The sequence below is a fragment of the Equus asinus genome, chromosome X (assembly GCF_041296235.1).
Source record: "Equus asinus isolate D_3611 breed Donkey chromosome X, EquAss-T2T_v2, whole genome shotgun sequence".
Taxonomy (NCBI): Eukaryota; Metazoa; Chordata; class Mammalia; order Perissodactyla; family Equidae; genus Equus; species Equus asinus.
Window position 1 is genome coordinate 41,342,980 of NC_091820.1, and position 23,258 is coordinate 41,366,237.

The window sequence follows — 23,258 nt, forward strand, 5'->3', positions numbered from 1 at the left end:
TTCACAGGTTATAGAATTCCAGGTTGGAACTATTCTATTGAGATAGTTTCTTTTCACACTTTGAAGATAGCATTCCACACTGCTTTCCAACTTTGGTAATTTCTTTGTGTGTGTGGGAAGTCAGCTGTTAGTCTAATTGTTGCTTCTTTGTAATTTGCCATTTTTCTCTGGCTACTTTTAAAATTTTATCTGCATCTTTAGTTTTCTTCATTTTTACTATGATGTGCTTAAGCATAGATTTATTTTCATTCATTCATTTTGGGGTTATTAGGATTTCTTGAATCTGAGAATGACGTCTTTGGTGAATTTTGGAAAGTTCTCAGCTGTTATCTTTCTATATTGTTTCTAGCCTATTTACTTATTCCTCTAACTCCAAGGAAATATGTGTTAAATATTCTTAGTGTATCCTTCACATATCCTTCTGTTTTAGTTATCTGTTACTGCACACAAACCACTCCAAACCTTAGTGGCTTAAAACAGCAATCATGGCATTATTTGTCAAGGTTCTGTGGGTGGACTAGGGCCCAGTTGGATGATTCTTCTGCTGGTCTTGCCTGAGATCTGTCATGAGGCTGCAGTCAGAAGGCATCTGGGGCTTAAATGTTGAAAGTGCCTTCACTTATGTGTCTGTTGCCCTTGACAGCGACAGCTGGAAGGCTGGTCTCAACAGGAATGACAGGACATGTTAGTCTCAGGGTTCTGTCTTCCACTGGCCTCTCATCATGGCCTCTCCAGGTGGTCCGTCCGGCAGGGCAGCTGAGTTTCTTATGTTGTGATTCAGGGCTCCCAAGAGGGTTTCCAGAGAGGTGGAAGCTGCCAGGCTTTCTTAAGACATAAGCCCAGAACTGGCATAGTACCACTTTTGCTCTATTCCTGTGGTTAAAGTTAATGAAAGCTTTAGTTAGAGCTAACCCAGATTTAATGTGGGAGAGGACTACACAAGTTCATGAATTCTGGGAAGCACGGTTCATTGTGCCCTGTCTTTGTGCCATACCTCTTATCCCTGCCCTTTTGTCCATCCTTATGCTTCTCTGTAATTCATTCTGAATACATTTTTTTCTCCTGACTTATCTTTCAGTTCACTAATTCTTTCTTCATCCATTGAGTTTCTAATTTTTTAAAAAATTGTATTTTCATGTCTAGAATTAATATTTTCTTTTTCAAATCTATGTCATTAAAAAAGTTTCCAGTTCCATACTGAAATTTTTAAGTCTGGCTTTTAGCTCCTTGAATATATTAGGCATAGTTGTTTTACAGTCCAATTCTAATATTTGGAGTTCTGTGGGTTTTTTCCTCTGTTGTGTCTTGTTTCTACTTTTTCTTGCTCATGTTTTTTTTTTCTTTTTGCATAAATGGTTATCTTTGATTGTGCCTGGATATTTTGATTAAAAAGCTAAGATGTCATGCCTTTAGAGAATGTTTTTGTTTTCTTCTGTCAGATGCCTGAAAGTACTAGCTTTCTGGAATCACCTTAATCTAAGTCATCTGAGCCATCCAGATAGTCATGGCTTGGCTGTAAGTCCATATGAGGACTAGTTACTTTCTCTTCACTTTATTTTTTATCCAAAAATGAGGTGATTTATTTTTGGTGGGTCCCAGATTCTGTTTTTTCCCCCCAGAATCATCAGAAATAACCTTAATCCTCTCGTGTTTCTTGAGTATCAGCAAACATCTCCCTGGCAGAGACAACTCCATGTCTATTCTCCCATCCACGGTCAGACTTGGCACTCAGGTGTTCCTCACCATCGTAATAGCTCTTTGATACTTTTTAAGATGTTTTTTCTACTTTGCTCAGCTTCCTTAGTTATATTTAGTGGAGGTTTTTGCCCCAATTATCTGGTCTATTATTACTGAAAGTAAAAGTTGCTGTAATTAATTAGTATTGATTTACCTTTCAGTCTTTATTCCTTAGGTTTTATTTGCATTCTTTATACATAGAGGTAACACATATTAATGCTGATCTTGGAGGACCAACAACTTGTCACACTCCTAGTTTAATCTCTGTTCTGGTCAGGATTGGTTTCCCGTGTCTTGCCTCTTCTTTAAACTCTTTTACAATGATAGACCACTAGAACATCCGAGGGACTAGCTAAGTCATTGCTTTTCAATATGTGCCTCATGCTCCTCCTGTGAAAGAATAATCTGGAGGAAGTTATTAAAAATGATCTGGTCCAATTACTGCATTTTTCAGAAAAGGAAAGAGGATGAGAATGGTTAAGTATGTTGAATTTAATGTTGTGACTTAATTTGTTGAGATAGTTACATTTGGTATGATTAAATATATAAATGCCTATCTATGTATCTATCCGTGCTACAGTATTGTAACTTGTTTGGAAATGGGGGCTCACACCTTAAGAAAATGATCTGAATTATGTGTAATAACACTCTAGGTGACCTTTGTTTAGGCATATATATATTTTTTTTTTTTTGAGGAAGATTAGCCCTGAGCTAACATCTGCTGCCAATCCTCTTCTTTTTTGCCAAGGAAGACTGGCCCTGAGCTAACATCTGTGCCCATCTTCCTGTACTTTGTATGTGGGACGCCTACCACAGCCTGGCTTGCCGAGCGGTGCCATGTCTGCACCCAGGATCCGAACTGATGAACCCTGGGCCACCAAAGCGGAATGTGCGTAGTTAACCACCGAACCACTGGGCCGGCCCCTGTTTAGGCATATTAGCTGAGCTTTACTTTTTTTCTCCATCAGTTTTCAAATTCTTAATAAGTTGTCCATTTGACTTTGAAAGAGGAAATGTATTCCTTGCTGTGAAACTAACCTTGTCATGTTGGCTGGGAAATGAAAAAATGGAAACAAAAGTGAAAAAAAACCCATACATCTCAGTTAGTAAGTCAATCATTTGGCAGCTCTACTTGTGAAAAACCACTCTTAGGAACGCTCCATCTCTTTCAAGCCTTCCTACCAGTTGGCCAGCTCCAGAGACCCGAACCACCTATTCTGACAACATCCCTTTCTGGTATTCAACCTATAGATGGAATGTCTTAAGCATGGAGTTGACGTCATACTAGAGTTACCTGAAAACTCCACAAACCGGTACGTAAAGTTAGTAGTCTATTAGGGTTTTATGGATTGCTTCTTACTTACTCCATTTGTTTTCCATTTTAACATTACTAGAAACATCCTTAAGTTTGTTAGTATTTTATTTTATTGTTACTATTTTAAGTTAATGTTTATTATACTTCCTTCCCCTTTATTTTTACCATTATGATGACCTGCAGTATTATTCTTTTAGTAGAGGTGGAGAGGTGGCTAAAAAAGTATCAAGTGACCAGAGTTCTCACCTCTTTCTAACCTTTGGGAATTCAGTTTATTTCTGGAAGCCTTGGGTTCTTCATTTTTACAATGCAAGATTAGACTGGGTGATTTTTATACTTCAGTCACCCATTTCTTAACAAAAGTCTTATACCTATTATACATCTGCTGTGGACTGAATGTTTGTGTCCAGCTCCCCAAGTTCATTTGTTTAAATCCCAGTGTGAGGATATTAGGAGGTGGGCCTTTGGGAGGTGATTAGGTCATGAGGCCTTTGCCCTCATGGATGAGATTAGAGACCTGGGAGAGCTCCCTTGCCCTCTTCCACCAAGCCAGGCTGCAGTGAAAAGATGATTGTCAGTGAGGTAACAGGCCTTCACCAGACACCGAATCTGCCAGCACCGTGATCTTGTACTTCCCAACCTCCAGAACTGAGAGAAATAAATGTTGTTTATAAGCCATCCAGTTTATGGTATTTCTGTTATACCAGCCCAAACAGACTAAGACAACTTCCAAGTGACGATATTGCCTACTCAGTTGGATAGCTGAGTATTTCTTCAGTTTAGCCATCCAAGCTGAAGCTAGACATTTGGGAGCCGTCAGTGCATAGATGGCATTCAAAATCATGAGCTCAAATGAGGCCACCCAGGGAGGAAGTCGTAGAAGAGAAGAGGAGCCAGCTGAGCACTCAGCCCTGGGACACTCTACTATTGATAGTAAAGGAGAATAGAAGGAACCAATAAAAGACTGAGCAACTGTAGCCAGGAAGGTAGGAGGAAAACCAGTAAGACTGAGTGTCTTAGGAATCAGGTATGTTTCAAGGAGAAAAGAGTGTTCAATTGCATCAAATGTGGCTGATAGTTTGGGTAAGATAAGGACTGAAAATTTGCCATTGGCTGTAGCAATGTGGCGGTCTTGGGAGACCCTGACAAGCACTGTTTTGGTGAAGGAATGGTGGAGAGGGAGCACAGTTTACTGGAGTGAGTTCAAGAGAGCGTGGGGAGAAGGGAATTAGAGCTAGTATAGCAACTCTCTGAAGGAGATTTGCTGTAAGTGGGAACAGAGAAATGGGGCTGTAGCTGGAAGGGAACATGAGGTCAAGGTTCTCCTTTTTTTTTTAAGGTGGGAGAAATTGAGTAATTGGAATGATGTTTATATGCTGATACAAATGATCCGGTAGCAGGAGAAATGTTAATGAGACAGGAGATGGTGGGGACAGTTGCAGAACTGATGTCTTTGAGGAGGCAAGAAAAATCTAGTACATAAGTGGGTTGGCTTTAGCTAGGAGTTCAGTATATTCATAGGAGAGAAGGTAGAGTAGGTAGACGCGTTGGAAGTCATTAACACTAATGTCAAATATGTTTCACTCTCTCCCTTCTGGACACATGGTAGGATTGTACTTCCTCCCCTTATGGCTTGGTGGGATCATGTAACTGGTTGTGGCTAGTGAATTATGTTAAGCAGCACACGATGTCTCTGTGCTATAGCATTTAATTGTTAGCATGAAAATCTTCAAAAGTTATTTTCCCCTCTGCCACATTGACTAGTAATGTTCCAGAAACTGGCTGCTCATCAACCTGCATCCCCGAGTAAGGAAAACATGGAGCAGAGCCCCTGACTAACCATTATAGGCATCTAGTGTCCTTTGTAGTTTTAAGTTGTTGTAGCATAAACTAGTCTATCCTGAGTGATGTGGGCACAGATGTATATAGGGGGACAGATGTGATGGTGGGGGCTTCTGGAAAGTCTGTTATGATTGCATCTGGTGTTTCAGTGAAACAGGAAGCTGAGAGTGAGAATTGGTGAGAAGGCACTGGAGATTTGAAGAGAGAGCAAAGGAGATGAAATAGTCATTTGGGAGAATTTGAGAGTAACTGGACCAGAAAAATGTATCATGATTATAAGACAACACTCAGGGCCCACTTGTGGTTGGTGGCCATGATTAAAGTGAGTGTCAGTGTGCATATGTTTTTCTTCCATCGCAGTTGACTGAGTGGGCACAGACATGGTGTAGACCAAGAATTGGGTTTAAGGAGGGATTAGGTCTTGCCAAGTGACAATGACAAAGGGAGGGAGTGGTAAGGAGTTGAAGATACATACAAGAGAGTGATTATATAACATATTCTTTTAGGACTTTTAATTCGCCTCAGGCATATTCTTAGGGTAGTTAACATCGAGGACTGAGAAGCATAATAAAAATCAAACTCGTGTCATGTAGAGGTTGGTTTAAAGTTTATAAAGCACTTTTGCACATGCAGGAATGTGAGAAAGGGTAGGTGATACCATGGGTTTGGCCATAGAACAGTCCAGCTCTTCTTTTCTTGAGGGATAAGGAGAGGCCTTTTGTATGCCCATGTTTATCCCCTGTGCCTCATGAAGTCCTGCCGTGGGGGGACTCTTCCCTTTTCTTTTATTCCTTTCATTCTTTCTTTTTTTCCCCTATGTTTTTCTGTTTAAAATATCTGCACCTGTCATTTGTGGTTTAAGCTTGCATGATATTCCTTGTTCTTCTTTTGTCTTTACTTCTTTTGCCTTTGTTTCTTTGTGGGGTTTGGCTCTCTCTTGGACATATGGGGTGCTGTATCACAATTCAGAATTAGACCCAAGGGTTGTATCTGTAAGCCCAAATCACCCACCATTAGAAGTGTAAGTCATCCCCCTAGGTAAACTATGAATTCTCCAAGTTATAAGTGAGGAAACTGAAGCCTGAGGTTACTTGTATTATTTACACAGTCATGGGGAATTATTACCTTCGCACACCCTAGCGCTTTTTTTGATTTGAGACTTTTTTCCGTTTGTATAGAAAGTGTTGACTATTAATGGTAGGAATTGTCCCTAATTCTTCCAGTTGGTTTTATGTGCAGAGTATACCTCTTCTAGACCTCTTAGATCTAAATAATGTCCCAAAGGACATTCAATCAAAGCTTCCGTTCTCTTTGCAGCTTCTAGGTGTGGAGGCTGATTCTAATTCTGGAACTGTTTATAAGGATGCCTTGTATTGGTGTCAGGTCACTAGAAAGCCAGAGGGGACAGATAGTTCTAAGAGATGTTAAATGTGTATCTGTTTCTTTCTTTAGACAGTGACAGGAGAGGGCTGGTTTGAGGAGACCGTGCTGTCTGCTTTGGTGCTGAGCTTGAACCTTGGGCTGAGGATCCCAGGTGCTCATTCTCATCACCATTTGGTCCACCCTGCATGATCTGAGAGGGAGGAAGAAGCTCACTGGGGGGGCCCTCTGTGCAGTACCAGAGAGAAGCCATTTATACATGTTGATCGTGCCATTGGTGCATCAGGGCTGGTGTCGGGAGCTGGGTGCTGCCCATGAAGTGAGAAGGGACAGGTTGGCCACTGGGAGAAGTCATCTCTGGCCTCCATGAGTCCCCAGTGCTCTTGTTAGCACTTTCTTCTTTATATATCAAAGATCTTTGATACTTCCTATTAAAACATGAACATCTTTGAGAAGGTGAGAACTTCACCTCCCCTTGAACAAGTACCCTGTAAAGAAGGGTCAATTATTAGCAGCTACTTGAGGGATGCTGGGAGAAGGTGAAGGACAGGGCCAGGCCTTGCATACTTCATAGTTTAAGCCCCTATCTGCTCAGCAGCATGTGAGTTTGGGGACTTTGTAAAGTCTCCTCTGTCCTTTATTCCTAAGACCCCCACCAGAATGTACCTGAGTATGTACCTACTTCAACCTTTCCTAGACCAGTATCCCCACTGAGGGCTCACCCAGGATAAAGCCTCACAAATTTGCTCCTCTGGTTTTTGATCTCCTTTACCTCTGGGACAGTGCTCCATGTTGGTGATAGTGGCACCAGGTACAAATTAATTGAGATGGGACAGAAGTAAGAAAAATCATGGCGTGCCCATATGGGCTTTGGAAACTAGCTTTTACTTTTTTTTTTTTAATAGACTACAGTTTGTAGAGGAGCATGCAAATCACATAGAAACTATGCAAATATATTTCCTATCTTGTTTGTGATTTCACATAGCTGAGTAATGCCTCTGGTGAAATTCAAACGAGACTGTTCTTCTGAATCATAGATCCCAAAAGTCAAGGAGTCATGAGCTATTAGGAAATTAATTCAGTTATATAGTACCTGTTTTTTAATCTCAAAGGCCGAGATATAGACATGTTCATTACATTTCTATTACAGGGGAAATAGTCTTGTACATTCCAGTCCATTCCCTTATGTAATCATTCTTACAGTGGAAAGTTGAAATCACGAGCTTTAGAAAATGTGCAGTTTCCTTTTCCGAAAGGAAGGCTGGGCGAATGAAAGTTTGCCCGGCCTTTCTCCCCTGTCAACTTAAAGAGTTATTGTTCTTACAAATGTTGTCTCCTTAGAGTAACTTTTACATTTCAGAGGATTGCATGATGGATCAGTGTTTAGAGTAGTGGGGAAGTAAAGAGAGGTTTGGTAGAGGGGGAGCCCGTGTGGGGACCATTCATGAAGTCTCACTTGCTCATAATGCTTGTACACTCCCTCTACGCATGAATTATTCATTTTGCTGTCTTGGTTATAATAGCCACAGTGTTCGGTCTCTAAGACTGTCTTGTGATATATTCTTCTTTTGCTAAAAGGCTGCATATCAGCAGCCTCATTTGATTTAGAAGCCAATTCAGCATGCCATGCATACCATTCGAGAAGAACGTCACGATCCTTCCTGCTATAAAAATATCATACATGCTTAAAATGACAAAGTTTGTCACAAGCAGTGGTTTTAAGTACTTTTTTGTTCTTGAGTCTTCAAAGCAATTTAATTTGAGGGTTTTCATTTTCAGTAAGAAAAATCACTCAAATATTTGTTTTGTTTCTTAATATCAAAATGTTAAATTGGAGATTTAGAGTATCCAAAACGTAGACTTGAGGCCGTGTGCATTTTTTTAATCGTGGTAAAAAACACATAATATAAAATTTACCATTTAAACAATTTTTAAATGCACAGTATGAGAATGTTAAGTATGTTCATATTGTTGTGCAGCAGATCTGTAGAACTTTTTCATCTTGCAAAAGTGAAAGTCTATACCTATTAAACAACACCCCCTCCCCCCAGTCCATAGCAACCACCATTCTACTTCCTATTTCTGAGAGTTTGACTACTTTAGATACCTTATGTAAATGAAATCATGCAGTATTTGTCTTTTTGTGACTGACCTATCTCACTTAGCATAATGCCCTCAAGGTTTGTCCATTTTGTAGCATATAAGATTTCCTTCTTTTTTAAGGCTGAATAATATTCCATGGCATGTATATACCACATTTTCTTTATCTATTCATCTGTGAAGGTAGTGTGTCTTTTTGTGAAGTGTTCTTATGAAAGCTTTTCTTGGGAGTTAAAGCAACCAAACCACAGAGAACGTAGAAATAAAATCCGTCACATATGCTAAGAAATAGAATTTTTGTTTGTGATATTTAATATCAGACTTTCATACTTGCAAAACTTGGAATTTCCTCAACTGAAATTCTAGTATATGTGGTTTAGGTTCACACAAGATCCCTGCCCTCGGTCCCCACGCACACCTCTGTTAGAATTATAGTCCCTCAGAATGTCCCCTTAGGGGACAGTGTGCCAGAAGACAGGACACTGGAGTTGCTGGAGCTGGGAGCCCTGTGGTCCTGCCTGCATGGACAGGGGCGTGTGCCCAAGTGCTTGCTAGAGAGCATGGTAAATGGTGGCATTTTCTCCTCAAGTTGTCTGTGCTTTGCTCAAATGTCTAGAAGGAAGAGATAAGTGAAAAGGGGCAGGGCGGGAAGGGAGCTCTTATAGTAGTGAAAGGATGGATGACCTATAAGATCATTAGGTGGGGCCGTCCCTGTGGCCGAGTGGTTAAGTTCACACGCTCTGCTTCAGCAGCTCAGGGTTTCGCAGGTTCGGATCTTGGGCGTGGACCTGGCACCGCTCATCAGGCCATGAGGTGGCGTCCCACATGCCACAACTAGAAGGACCTGCAACTAAAAATATGTACAACTATGTACCAGGGGGCTTTGGGGAGAAGAAGGAAAAATAAAATCTTAAAAAAAAAATCATTAGGGTTAGTACTGGGTTTTCTTGTTGGATTCTGGATTTTTCTCACAGATCAGCTTCTACGTAGATTCCAGCCCCAACTCAGTTGAAGCAACTCTGGCTAAAGCAAAACCACACAAGCAATACGCTCTGTAGTCTAGATTTAGTCTAAATGTTGCCAGAGAACCAAAAGACAAAGGTTTGACTTGAAAGAACACATGGTCTGGGAGACTGACTCATGTAGTTACTTTCAATTTTAAAAAAAATTTTGATTCTTCCTATGAGCAAAATGATGAGGCAGATGGGGAGGCCTGATTTGGATAGTGGCTGGGGCCCCTGTCCTCGCAGATGCTGCAGTATCAGCAGTTGCCTGTGTTTGGCAGGTAAAAGCTGTGAGAAGGAGCCTTTTCCCCTCCTTGCCCCTTTTATTATTCTTGGCTAAGGGTGAGGAGCAGCAGAGGGTGGGAGCCCCTCTTTTTCTTTTCCCTGCAGGTTGATGGGCCTAAACATAGGGTGTGTGGTCTCCACTCTATCATTGAAAATGTCCCTGTTCTGCCTGGGCTCAGGGGGCTCTGGAGGTATCTTGCCTTTTTTGACTTCTTTGATTTCCTCTTAGGAATGCTAGGCAGGGTGCTGCTGGGTGGGTGAGGAGGAGAAAAGCTTAGGGACATGCCCAAAGGCTTACGGAGAAACCTAAGGTGTCTGGGGAAGTGCTTGTGTGCTTGGAATGTGGCCCCCTGGAGACCCCAGACCCTCTGGCTCTTCAGTGACTGAGTCTGAGACTGGGGTGCACAGGGAGGGCTAAGGACCAGGTGCACAGTTCTACGGCAGTGACAGCTGGTTCTGTCCTGCCTCCTGCGACAGAATGCTGGGGAGGAGGTGCACATTTAAGCCCTGCCAAGTAGCAGGGCGGTCAGCTGAGTCTCAGGCATGAGTCAGGTGAGGGCCCTGACAAATCTGTCCCCCACAGTAAGGGAGCTGCTTTAGGAGGCAGATGGAAGCCAAGGACTTCCTACTTTGTGGGTGCCAGTTTGGAGGCAAGAAGAAATGTTTAAAAAGATTTTTAGTAAGTTGTTGTTGTTGTTGTTGTGTGTGTGTGTGTGTGTGTGGATGGCTTAAAAAGATGTTTACACTGTTGATTTTGTCCCCTAACATTTTTTTTTAAGATTGGCCCTGAGCTAACATCTGTTGCCAATCTTCCTCTTTTTGTTTCTTTTTCTCCCCAAAGCCATAGTACATAGTTGTATATTCTAGTTGTAGGTCCTTCTAGTTTTTCTACATGGGATGCCGTCACGGGATGGCTCGTAGAGCAGTGTGTAGGTCTGTGCCCAGGATCTGAATCGGCAAACCCTGGGCTGCCGAAGTGGAGCACGTGAACTTAACCACTCAGCCATGGGGCTGGCCTCCTCCCCTAACATTTTTAGTGACAATCTCCAAGTCTACAGCAAAGTTGAAAGAATTTTATGGTGTACACACATATGCCTATCACCTAGATTACTAGCATTTTAAGATATTTGCTTTATCAAATATCTAGCCATCTAGTTGTTCATGCAGCCATCCATTAACCCATCTTGTTTTCTGATGCATTAAAAAAACCCACTCACCCCTAAATGCTTCTGCCTTGTAGTTTTAGTATTTTTCAATTTTTTTTTCTTTTGAGGTAAAATTTGCATACAGGGAAATGCACAGCTCTTATTTGTAGAGTGCCATGTTTTCTATCATTTTGTCAGATTTTTGCAAAATCAAACTTTTCCTTTTCTTTTTTTTGTGAGGAAGATTCTTTTAGCTTGAGGAAGATTGTCATTGAGCTAACATCTGTGCCAATCTTCTTCTCTTTTATGTGGGATGCCACTGCAGTGTGGCTTGACAAGTGGTGCTAGGTCCACGCCCGGGATCCAAACCTGCAAACCCCAGGCCACCACAGTGGAGTGTGCAAACTTAATCACTGTGTCACCAGGCTGGCCTCAAACGTTTTCTTTTTTACCAAACCAAATTTCTGGCTAGTCACAGAATTTCTATAAATTATTTAAAAGTACAGTTTTGAAAGTAGTTGAGAACGATAGCATATGATGAGCATCTTGGAAAGATTATGTTCACTGTAACATGAAGTTTGTTCCTTTACCACCCCTGGCCCTTCTCTTGGTTCTTTTTCCTTCCTCCCCTTCCCTACACACATAGGAGAGAGGAAAAAGTAAGGCAGTTGATTGGTGAAGACTTTTTTAAGATCTACAAGTGAAGGGCTACCTAAAAAGTGACTCTCACTTTTGCCATTTGCATGTTGGCAACCACTTTCTTCCACCTTTCCTTTTTTAAAGAAATTCAAGGCAAAGCAGTCTAGTTATAATATTTCATAACAAACAAGAACTCTCCCTCCATTCGGTGTAGCCATCCCATAAAGTCCAGATAGACAATTTCATGGCAGCTCATGATGGTTGTGTGTCCATGTGGAGTTAAAGGTCCCTATGAAGTGGTAGATTACTTTAGTATTATGAAGGGCACATTTGGCATGCTCATTATGAAAATGGGGAGACGCAGATGTTGATTTTTTTAATTATTGCTTCACTTGGGAATCCTTACTTGTATTATTTGTTTCAGTTGTCTGTACACCACTGCTCTGCCAAGCTGCTTGAATGATGGAAAAGAAACCTCAAACTTGGGTAGAACAAGAATTTGCTCTGGGTCTGTGTGATGTCCTGTCTTTTAAAGGGGAGAAATGGAAGAGATTTGGTTTTGCAAATATTTAGTGTGTGCATCCAAATGCCGGGTGGTGTAGGTAAAACAGAGAGCCTTAAAGATAGACTCTCTAGGAGTGTACTGTTTACTTGGGAGGAGAAGATGTAAGTATGTGATAAGTCAGGAAGGGTTAGGATGGTAAGTGTAGTCAAGTTCAGAGAGCAGGCAGTGGCTGGCAGCTGCAGTGGTTAGAGAAGGAGCGTCTGCTTTGAGGTGGTTGGGTGTAGAGGGAGAGAGGAAGGGGAGAGGTCTTTGAAGGTCCCTGTGGATTGCTCACAGCAGAGATGCTTTTTCCTTCAATCCAGCAAGAATTGATGGCAGATTTGGGGAAGTCTTGGAGGATAAGGTTGAAAAGATAAGTTGGGGCAGTTATGTCGGGGCTTAATTGACAGAAAATTTTCAAAGACCAGCACAGTTCATAGTTTCCTGGATTGTTTTCCATTCCTCACCTGTGATTATCAGAAATCATACTAGACTAGGGCCTTTTTGTCAAAAGAATAGTATCCATTTACCGATTTATTGTTTGAATAAAGAATTTGTGTGAGCTATTTCTAAATAAGTTTATGAGGAATGATGATCAAACAACATATGTGGAATAAATTTTTAATCCAAAGGTTTAAACACAGATGCTGTCACCTTTTCATGAGAAGACTGTGGCCATGAAGAGTTGTACTCCTTTTATTAATGGGGATATGGTCACTGTTTAAATCACAAACAAGAAAGGTCCAGCAGCATTTCTTGTGTATGTTACTCATCTTAAATGTTGCAAAATACCAAAGGGAAAGGAAAACCAGAAAATCGGGGGGAGTTGGTGGTTTAAAAAATATAGTGACTAACGGACTTGTGCTGACTAATACCAGTGAACTCATAATGAGTAACAATAGTGAATTTAGAAGGCATATAAGTAGAAGGAGAGCTATTTAAAGGTTGCTATAATACAAAAGGCAGCTGAATTGGTCACAAGTAAGGATTCCCTCTGGGAAATTTGGAAGTAGTTCAGTTAACCCCTACAAACTTCTGTTTCTCCTTTATCTAAAGGATTCATCTTGGGGAAGTTAGATCGAGTTCTTTCAAGTATGGCTTCCTTTCCACTTGCTTCCTGGGGGGAATTCTTGGCAGATGAGCTTGCTTGTGGTTTTGCGTTGAAGAAATGCCAATAGGTGTCCAGTGGTAAGCGAGAACAATCAGTTGAGTAAAGAAGGGTTGGTGGTGATGTCTGTGAACTGGAAACACAAAAGGTTTATTTGAATTTATTTTCTTAGTTTTTGTTTCTGATCATGGCATAAAAATATAAAAACTGACCAGCCATTCTTTTCATAAACATAGATGCTATCTTTTTAAAAATGAAAGATTATAGCATGTCTTTCTTCCGTAGAATCACTGTTTCCAGTTCATTCTGAAATACTGTAAGTGCTTATTCTCTAAAATTCAGAGACCGAATGTTTTCCAATCTTATCTATGTTTAGAACTTTGGAAATAAGTTAGCATGGCTCTGTTTTCATTTTGACCTATAAGTACCCCCAAACAAGTTTAATCTTTCTTTTTTTAAAAAAATTCACATTAGTGATATTTTAAATATCTTTCCTAAAGTGAAACTTCAGAATGCAATGAAACTCAGCGTCTTGGGTTAATTAGAGCTTCTCAGCAGAGAGCAGTGGCCAGCCGAGGAGCATGGATGACAGGAATGTTTCACAAGGAAGTTATTGAATGGACCAGGAAATGCTGCAGATAAATAAGATTGGAGTACAGAAGCCAAACCATGTTGGAACTGGTAGCCTCTTAGCTATTTGGTTTTAACTTAAAAAAGAACCTAGGTTTTTAACTTTGACATAAAAAAGGAATGTAGAAGTTATTGAATAGCTAACCCTTCATTTGAACAGTAAAGATCAATAGGGTGTTGAGCATCATCAGAGTCATGAAAACACAGTGGAAAGCGTTTGTTCACTCCTTGCTGAAAGTTGCTGTCCGGGTCTTATGTAGTTTTCTAGTGTTCAGGAGGATGGGAAGTTTTCAATGTTGGTCCCCTCTAAAGAACATGGGTTGCCTCAGACTGTGAGATGCTGTGACACAAAGTAAGGGTTCGATTAATATGTTGAATGACTGAATTCATAAACCTTACTTAAAATTCTGGAATGATAATGAAGCTTGACTCCTAAAAGGAGGCATTTCCAGAAAAGAAAGCAAACATTGTTTTATGCCATGAGAGTCACATCATAGAATCTGTTATACAAAGAGATGGTGCCTGTTGGAGCTATAAAATAGGCTCAAGAAAAATTTGTATCAGGTGATGGATGATAGATATATGAAAAGAGGTGTCTCTGGTCTGTGAAGAAAATAGGGTGCCATCTAGTGGAATCATTTCACTAGTAGAACCAAATCATACATATTACATTAAACACTATTTTAGAAGATTTCAGTTTTTAATAAAACATATACCAGTTGATTTTCTTTCTCAAGGATTTTAACTTTTTATTTTGAACGAATTTTACATTTGCGGAAGAGTTGCAAAAATAATATGAGAGAGTTCTTATATACCCATCACCCGGCTTCCTCAATCTTGTATTAACCGTGGTACACCTATCAAGATCAGGAAATTAACATTGGTACAAAAGTACTAACTAAACTCCAGACTTTATTCGGATTTCACCAGTTTTTCCACTTATGTCCTTTTCCTGTTCCAGGATCTCATCCAGGATCCCACAGCGCTTTTAGTCATCATGTCTCCTTTGGTCTCCAATCTGAGACAGTTCCTCAGTTCGAACAGTGTTTATTAAAAATATTTCTCTAGGGATTGTGGTGGTCGTAAAATACATTTGATAATATAGGAGACTTGAAACGTTAAAAGGTAGTTATAAGAATTTTGATCTGGAAATATTTATTCTGCTTGTACATTTCATTTCCCCCTCAAACTTTTTCAAATAGTTTTTTATATTTGCAAAGTTCTTTATAAGTTTTACTTGTTTTGAAAAGTAGTGAGAGACAGGAACTAATCTTTGACAATTTTCTCATTTTACTTAAAAGGAAATTGAGCCATAGGAGAGTTTCATATTTTGCCTTAGCTTGAACAGCAGTCTCAGCACACTGGCAGGTAGAAAAAAGGACAAGAAATGACACAGCAATTGAAAAGTAAATGTCATTTGCCAACATTTTTTATTATGACAGTAACTTAAATTTTAAAATCAAAGAAAAATCTTCTAAAATTATACTAATAAATCAGATGTTTTATTCTTTAAAAATTGATGTCTTAAATGCTTTTAAATGCTCTCAAAATATTTGTCACTTTTAAACATCATATTTATCTCGTTTTTAAAAAAATCAAGTTTGAACTATCTATTCTAAGAGTTCTAAACTAACTTTTTGCTGCTTTGTATATAGAAACAAATACTTCTATTACAAGTTATTTAAAAAAATACAAATAACTTTGGTCCTTAAACAACATCAATTTTTTGCCCCCAATTAATATAATGGTTTGAAGAATCATGATTACATTTAGAAGATACTGTATATGAAAGATGAGAATAACAAATTGGAGAGACACAGTCTGTGGCTTATTTTATTGGTTTATGGCTTCATTACCCAGAATATTACCTTTTGTACTGTGTGAGTATCCCCTGACTCTGATGGCCACAGTGAACTCTGCTATACCTGAAAGCAGTGGAAAGGCCTGGAATTTCCACAGAGGATATAACATTTTCTTTTAGTGTTGCTCCACACCCACCTTTCCCAAATCAACTCCAATGTGGTGATACTACATGAAATGAAACTGCCTTCCCAACAAAGAGGAACGATGCAGTGAGGGTCTCCCTTGGCCAACAGAGACCCCCTATTCGGAAAACTCATCATCAGGTTGATGTTGGCGTGAGGGAAGGGCGGATATGCTCTTTCCAAGATGCCAGCAGACTTTTGCGCTGTGGTCCACCCATAAAGAACCCAAGTTGCAGAGGCTGTGGGCCTTTGGAATGTCAGCCTGTCTCCTTTCCCAGAATGCTTCTCTTGACTGAGAGATACACATGTGTTGCTTTTTCATGAATTGTGTAATTGGGCCTTCTACATTTTTTTCTCAGTACATTTTAATTTCTGTCTTTACCTAGGTGCATAGGTAAAATTATTTGAGAGTTGAAACAAACACAGAATAGAATTACTTGCCTTTAAGGCAACCTAAAGAAGTAGAGAAATCAGTCTTTCAGGTTTCTCACCTGCTATTAGGAGCCCTTCTCCTCTCTTTCCTTTCATCCTTTCGTTTCCTGGACCCCAGGCAACCCACTGGGCCACTAGGGGGGAGAGGGGAGGAGATACTTTAAGTTTTCTCTCAACTGGTGCCCTCTTTGCTGACAGAAATAAATTAGTGTGTAATATTTATTCGTATATTTGTGGCTGCTAGCTATTAGTCCTTTCAGGTATAATGTATGAAACTTAACCAAAGCCTTGGAAACGTAATAACTGGAGGCCAAGGACTTATCATTTTAGGCTTGTGAGCATTCGAGCAAGTGAGCATTTTGCTGCTGTTCAGTTGCTACCCACACTGGAGGTGGCCCTGCCAGTGTCTAATCACATGAGAAACACACAAAGTAAATCTCATGAAAACTGCTCATTATAAATATGGTCTCCTCTGGAACACAGGAAGCAAGCATTTTTCAGCCCTGTGAATGAAAGGAGGCTTTTAAAATGAATCCATTTATACAATATACTAGATCAAATTATATCTTGTGAATTGAACTTCTTTAGAGCTATGTGAACACATTCTGAAGGAAATGGGAGAAATAAAGAATTTGCCTATTCAGCTGTATACTTCTAGAAATTTTTATATCTATATGTTCATTTGAGACTGGACCCTTAAGAAATAATTTTTACATTAAAAGATAATTTATACAGTATTGTTTAGCAGGATTGTGATTGTTTTTCATAAACCTCTGTATTTTTTTTTGACAACTTGAGTTTGTCATTAAGCATTTTTTTTTTTTGAGAAACATTAGCCCTGAGCTAACATATGCCACCAATCCTCCTCTTTTTTTTGCTGAGGAAGACTGGCCTTGAGCTAACATCCGTGCCCATCTTCCTCTGCTTTTATATGTGGGATGCCTGCCACAGCGTGGCTTGACAAGCACTACTTAGGTCTGCACCCAGGATCCAAATCGACGAACTCTGGGTCTCCAAAGCGGAATGTGCGAACTTAATTGCTGCACCACTGAGTCAGCCCTATCATGAAGCATTTTTAATAACATTTTGGCTCCTTTTGCATATTTCTTCTTTTATAGTAAGTGCAAAAAGTTTTATTGGTTCTTTTTCTTGCAGTTGTTTATAATTAAAATTTTCTTTGTCCTTTTTAGGAGAACCCCTTCAAAATGGTAGAAGTTGGACATTTTATGCATAGTATTATGGTGCAAAGAAATGAGTTGGAGTGAGAAAGGAGGGTTCATGCTCCCCTTAGAAATACTGAGAGATGAAGTTTCACTTTGTAGACGCTTTATACAAACCCACTTATTCCTAATTAATTTTCTTTTATTGGCTCTCAACATTGGTACTTTGTTAACCTTTGGCTACAGTGATAGTTCTCCAGTTTTTAAAAATGGACTTTGATCGTTGCAAACCAAGGACCTTCAGGTAGTTATGGAACCAGGCTGTTGTAATGAATGGAACTGTTAAACTGTTCCCTAGGTTGGTCATTGTTATGTGCTTTTGAATCCTTGTGTTCTGCGAGCGAGTGGTCTCTTTGTTTGTGTACTCTGTACAGTTCTTAGTGCTTAATAAATGTTGAATATTCTATAGCTACATTGGGTTCCCAGAGCATGTACTATTGTCAGATTTAAGGCCTATGAAAGAGTCTGTGCAGTGTTTAATGAATCCTAAGGTTTTCTCTGTATTGGAATTTATGAAAAATTTATTTTTCTCCATGTACTCTAAATATCTCATGCTTTTAAAATAGACTAGTCTTGGCCACACTTTGTTTTCCTGACTTCCCCTCCATTATTATTTGAGAAGGTTACAAAACGAGGCCTTTGCTGGTATGTTAACTTGATTATAATTTTATGTATCACAGAGATATGTGTGCTGCTTCTATCATCAATACTAAATCAGAGCACTCTTTTAAGCTTTGAATTTTCTTTATCTACATCTTGCATTCCTAGCTATGGGCTAAGCCAGGGTGTTGAGATTAACATGCAGCACTGGGTCCCAGGTAAGCTATTGATTCAGTACTGTGCTCATCTTAAGTGATTATAACAACCACATACTTAGCAAGAGAGTTCCCAGCCTATAAATAGATTTATTCTATCTTAAATGAGACTTGGCTAATATGAGCGGTGTGTGGCATCTGGGAGATGGAGTTATGGAAATTTAATTAAAAGAAAAGGGGGAATATGGTTTGCCCTGTTGTGGGGTGAACAACATGTCTAGGAAATTTTCCTTTAAGCCTGCATTAACGCGTCTTAAACCCTGGTCCCTCTTACTCGTCTCAGGAACCATGTATTAAAAGATATGCATACTTGGTAATAAAATACCTGGCCTAGAAGGAAGTAAACAATGATTGCTGTTTTCAGAAGAGAAGCATAGTGTTTTAGAGTTAGCTAGATCCATTCCTTCCTGCTTTTTTTAAACAGATGGAGAAACTGAGTCCCCAAAGTGTTTCAACATCCTTGAAGTTATACAGAGAACTAAAGTAGCATATGGCTTATCTAGGAGGTAAAGATAAGAACAGCTTCTGCTTGATTGGTGCCCTCTTGAAGAGAAATACTTGGTGAGTATTGACCTTCTGATTACATCACTTATGATTTTTTTAAAAATGTTAAACTTGCATTGAAAAAATACATATGTTGCTTTTAAAATGGAAGCTTTCAGCAGCATTTAGATCTATCCATATGTTATGGTTTAGGCCAAATTAAGCAGCCAATTTCAGATCTGCTTTTTGGAAAGCTTCAGTATAAATTCACTCAAAGTTTCTGTCAAATCACAGCTTGTAGAAGCCATTTCCAAATGGCCTGTTATTTGCTGGTTAAATTAAGGATGCTTCTCTGAGGAAGAGGTCACGTGCTCCTAATTCAGGCCCACCATCCTTCCCTGGTACTCTCTGTGCTGTGCCTGCCTTTAACCCACCTCTGAAGCATCATGCTTCCTGGGTCCGGATTGCTTCCTTTTTGGTGCCCCTCTGTTCCCAAGTACCTGGGCTCCTGGAGGGCACAGGACCTAGGGTCTCAGGGCCAAATGGAGGACCCCACCAGGCAGCTCTGTCCTCCCACTCACCACTGGAGAGTCAGAGTGAGTAGGTCACCTGGCTAGAAAGCTCCCCTGGGTTTCCGATCTGCAGCCAGGGTAGAGGATTCTTGTTGTAATGAGTGAAGGACTTGTTTCTTTGGAAAGAAACTCAGAAAGTGACATGGATGATACCAACCTCTACACAAGATCCTTGTTTGAGGTCAAAGGAGAATATGGGAGATTTTCTCATACTCTCTCATGGGTCTTCATTTGATGAACACCTGTTGTGTGCCAGGCTCTGAAACAGTATGGCCACATTTAATCCTTACTGTGATACTGTGAGGAAGAGATTATTAGCCTTATTTTAGATATGCGGCCAGAAGATACTTGAGAGGCTTTCAAGTCATTTGTCCAAGATCACAGAACTAGTAAACAATAAAGGATATGCATTATCCTCACTTTTCTGACTTCACCATACCATATCAAGAAAAAAATAACGAAATGGATGGCTGGTTTGATATTTCCTTTCTTACTTGTCTATCAGTATGAATAAGAAAACAGTGATTTTTCAAGGCATATATTTTTAGTTTTGCAGAATTTTGTCTAATGACGTTGTATATTTATTCAAAAACATTTTTTGAGGTCCCACTATGTGCCAGATTCTGTACTAGGTGCTCTGGATACAGCAGTGAATGTATATAAAAATAAGTGTTATTTTTATCAAGTCCTAAGATAAAACTGGAAGCTTTTTCTGTACATATTTCATCTTGTCCTTTCTTAACTATCAAGGCATTGAAACATAGAGCCCAAGATTAATGGTTGTCATTTTTCCATTGATTCACAGAATTACTGAACTAACAGGGTACTTCTGAGGTTACTTAGCCAGCTCCTGAAGTCTGGGGGAGATGTGAACTAAACCATTCTATTATTAATAATTTTCAAGGAGAGAGATTCCATTAAGCCTTTGTGGTAGCTGCTGTTTTAGACTCTTACACCCTGTTGTAATGATGATAAATTATTTCTGCCCCCTAAGAGTTGGCTGGTATAATTGTGAGTTTTAAGTTAAATACATAAAGAACATTTTAAAAGTCTTGATTTCTATACCTTTAATCAAAATAAGCACCTTGAGAGGTTTTGAAATGACAAGCAGAGAGCCCATGCAGGTGGTCAGACACCTGTTTGATCCTAGTGTGGCCTGAACCCTACCCACTGTGGTGACAGTCTCTGACAGGTACTCCTGTTTTTCTGTCCCAAACTATTTGTTCAGTTTACCCTACTTTTCAATGTGGTTTAGAAGCTTCTGGGAAAATCTCATTTAGTGGTTATCTCAGCCACCTGGTAGGTGACTTGACTTTATTTTTTCTTCTAGAAGGCTCTATGCTTCATATAGAACTGCATACCTATTTTTTGTTCTATTGATTGTTAGGGTTAAAAGAGCCTGACCTCTTATTAAATAATAGAGAATAATCAGTTCATGGACTACAGTTTTATTAAACCCTCCCATGTGGTAATTTGCCATCCACAAAGCTTAAATGATGGCCACTTTCACCTCAAGTCTCAGGTTCCATGATTGTGTTTATCCCTTGAAAGTGTAGGGGAAAATCAGAGACGCTTTAAATGCTTCCATCATGAGAGTGCCAGTTGGGGGCGGGGGGGGGACAATTCCCAAAAGAATAACTTGTCAAACTTTCATAGAAGTTTCCCATTAAAAGTGATATATTTATCAGATTGTGAGATAAAACTGTTAGCTTTGTCTGTGCATGTGTCGTCATGTCCTTTCTTCACTGTCAGGGTGCTGAAACATAGAATCCTAGCTTCATTCTCTGCTCTGCAGAACTACCTGGTTTACTCATCAGAGAGCTCTTGCTCTCTGGAATATTTCGTGCTGTTGCTGGAGCCTGTTTCAGGGCCTGCATGGCTCCAGGGCTACCCCCCCTGCAGCATCTGGATCACGCTTGGCTTTAGTCACCTCACAGTGGCTCCTTCGTGCTGGTCCAACAAAGCGTCCATGGCTAGAATCATGACGTCTTTCAATGTCCACTTTTTTGTCTAGCTCCTTAGTATACTAATATGACATTCTCCTCCATGTACCCATCTAACATGGTACTGCAGATGTAGGGCAAAAGCACTCTCTGTGTTGCAGACTTAAGATGAAATTTCACTTAATCACCGAAAGATCACATGATAATTCCCCAATTTTCCAAGGTGAAACTTTTCCATAGGGACCACTATGACTGTGGTGCTGGTGGTGGTTGGTTGTGTCTTGGGAAGAGTTTTTAAGGCAACATATTTATACTCCTTGCATTTCTCCTTAATAACTTGACACTCATTTCCATTATAGTTCTCTCTGTAATTGTTTAATGTCTATATTCCCCAGTGGAGTTTGAATTCCACGATGACAGGAACTGTTGTCACGTTGCCTCACGTATGTAGTAGCTGTCCAATCAATACTTGTATTTTTGTGTAGTGTAAAGAGCATTGTGCTGGGACCCTGGAACTTGGGCTCCAGTCCCATTCTTGCCTCAAGAAGGTATGCGACCTTGGGAAAGTCACTTCCCATATCTAGACTACAGTCTCCTCATCTGTGAAGTAAAGGCACGGGCAGGGAGAGTCATGAGGCTGCTTTCAGCTTTAGGAATCTCAGTTTGTGTCTGACTAAATGGAGGAAGAATTGCAGCCAGTCAGTTGGAAGCCACGACTTTGTTTCCAAACCCAGGCTGACTCCAACGAAGTGCCCTGCCTTGCTGGGGATGACTGGCCCATTGCCTTCCCAAGGAGCCCATGCCAGAATCCGAGTCACCTCCTTTGGGACATCTGAGGGCAATGTTTTGCAAAATTTTTTCTCTAGCAGCTGAATTCTCTTCAAAATAAGAAGAGAATTAAAAAGACTGCCCATTATGTGTGGGCAGAAGCCATGTTGGCAGTTAACCTGTGTCTGGGTATTTGCTGCATGTGAGATGGAGGAATCTCCGAAGGTTGGTTCAGAGGGCAGTTGCTCTGGTGAGAGAGGGAGTGGGGACCCTGTGGTCTTCCCTGAACAGCTTTACTCTTACACCTGATGCCACCCCCTATACCTACTTCCCACCCCTTAACCCCACCTCCAGCCTCACAATTCCCAGCTACTTCATAGAATAACATTTGAAATCCTCTGCCCTGCCCAGGTAATAGGGATTTGGGTGACTACAGTAACTACAGTGGTATGTGACAGGCCAATCTCAGAAGTGAGGAGCCTGAAATTTACCCTGTCAGCACACTCCCCTGAGCCCCCTGTAAAATCCTCCTTCCCCCCTTCCCCTATCTCTGTCTGATTACAGCCAAGAAGAAACTGACACTCTGGAGGATCCTGGCTCAAACTGTCTCTTCTTTAATTGACGGGGAATCAAACTTGAGAATTCAACAAGAACTTCTTACACCAATTTTTGAAAAAAACTACAACCTACCAAAACTCACCTGAGATGAAATCCATAACCTGAATAGTCATATAATCATTAATAAAATTGGATGCATTGGTAAAAACCTTCTGAAAAAGAAATCTCCAGACCCAGACAGTTTGGCTGGTAAATTCTAATAAACATTTAAGGAAAAAGCAACACCAATTTAGACAATATTTTTCAGGAGAAGAGGGAAAACTTCCAACTTATTTTATGAGGCCAGCATTGCTCTGATACCAAAGATGGTAAAAAACACACACACACACACACACACACACGGATCGATATCCCTCATGAACATAGATTTTAAAAATTCATCAAAAAATAGTAGCAATATTAGTTGTCAAATTTATGTGTGTGGGATTGTTCATAATATTCCCTTATCATCCTTTTAATGTCAATGGGATCTGTAAGTGATACCGCTCTTTCACTCCTGGTATTAGTAGGTTGTATTTTCTTTCTCTTTCTCTTGTTTTCCCTTTGTCAGTCTTGCTAGAGGCTTAACAATTTTATTGATATTTTCAAAAAACTAGCTTTTGTTTTCGTGGATTTTTTTCTTTTTGCTTTCAATTTCATTTATTTCTGCTCTTATCTTTGTTATTTCCTTCCTTCTTGCTTTGGGTGTATTTT

The 23,258-nt window shown here is 40.0% G+C and overlaps 1 protein-coding gene across 3 annotated transcripts in view; it reads left to right on the forward strand.

Moving 5' to 3' along the window:
• LOC106825838 (uncharacterized) overlaps window positions 1–22,846 on the forward strand; it is a 49,440-nt gene extending 26,594 nt beyond the window's left edge. For all 3 annotated transcript variants that reach the window (XR_011499813.1, XR_011499818.1, XR_011499816.1), the window contains 2 exons: window positions 18,606–18,742; window positions 22,512–22,846. The gene's annotated coding sequence lies outside the window, so the exon portion shown is untranslated. The remainder of the gene's footprint in view (window positions 1–18,605; window positions 18,743–22,511) is intronic.
• The last annotated feature ends 412 nt before the right edge of the window (window positions 22,847–23,258 follow it).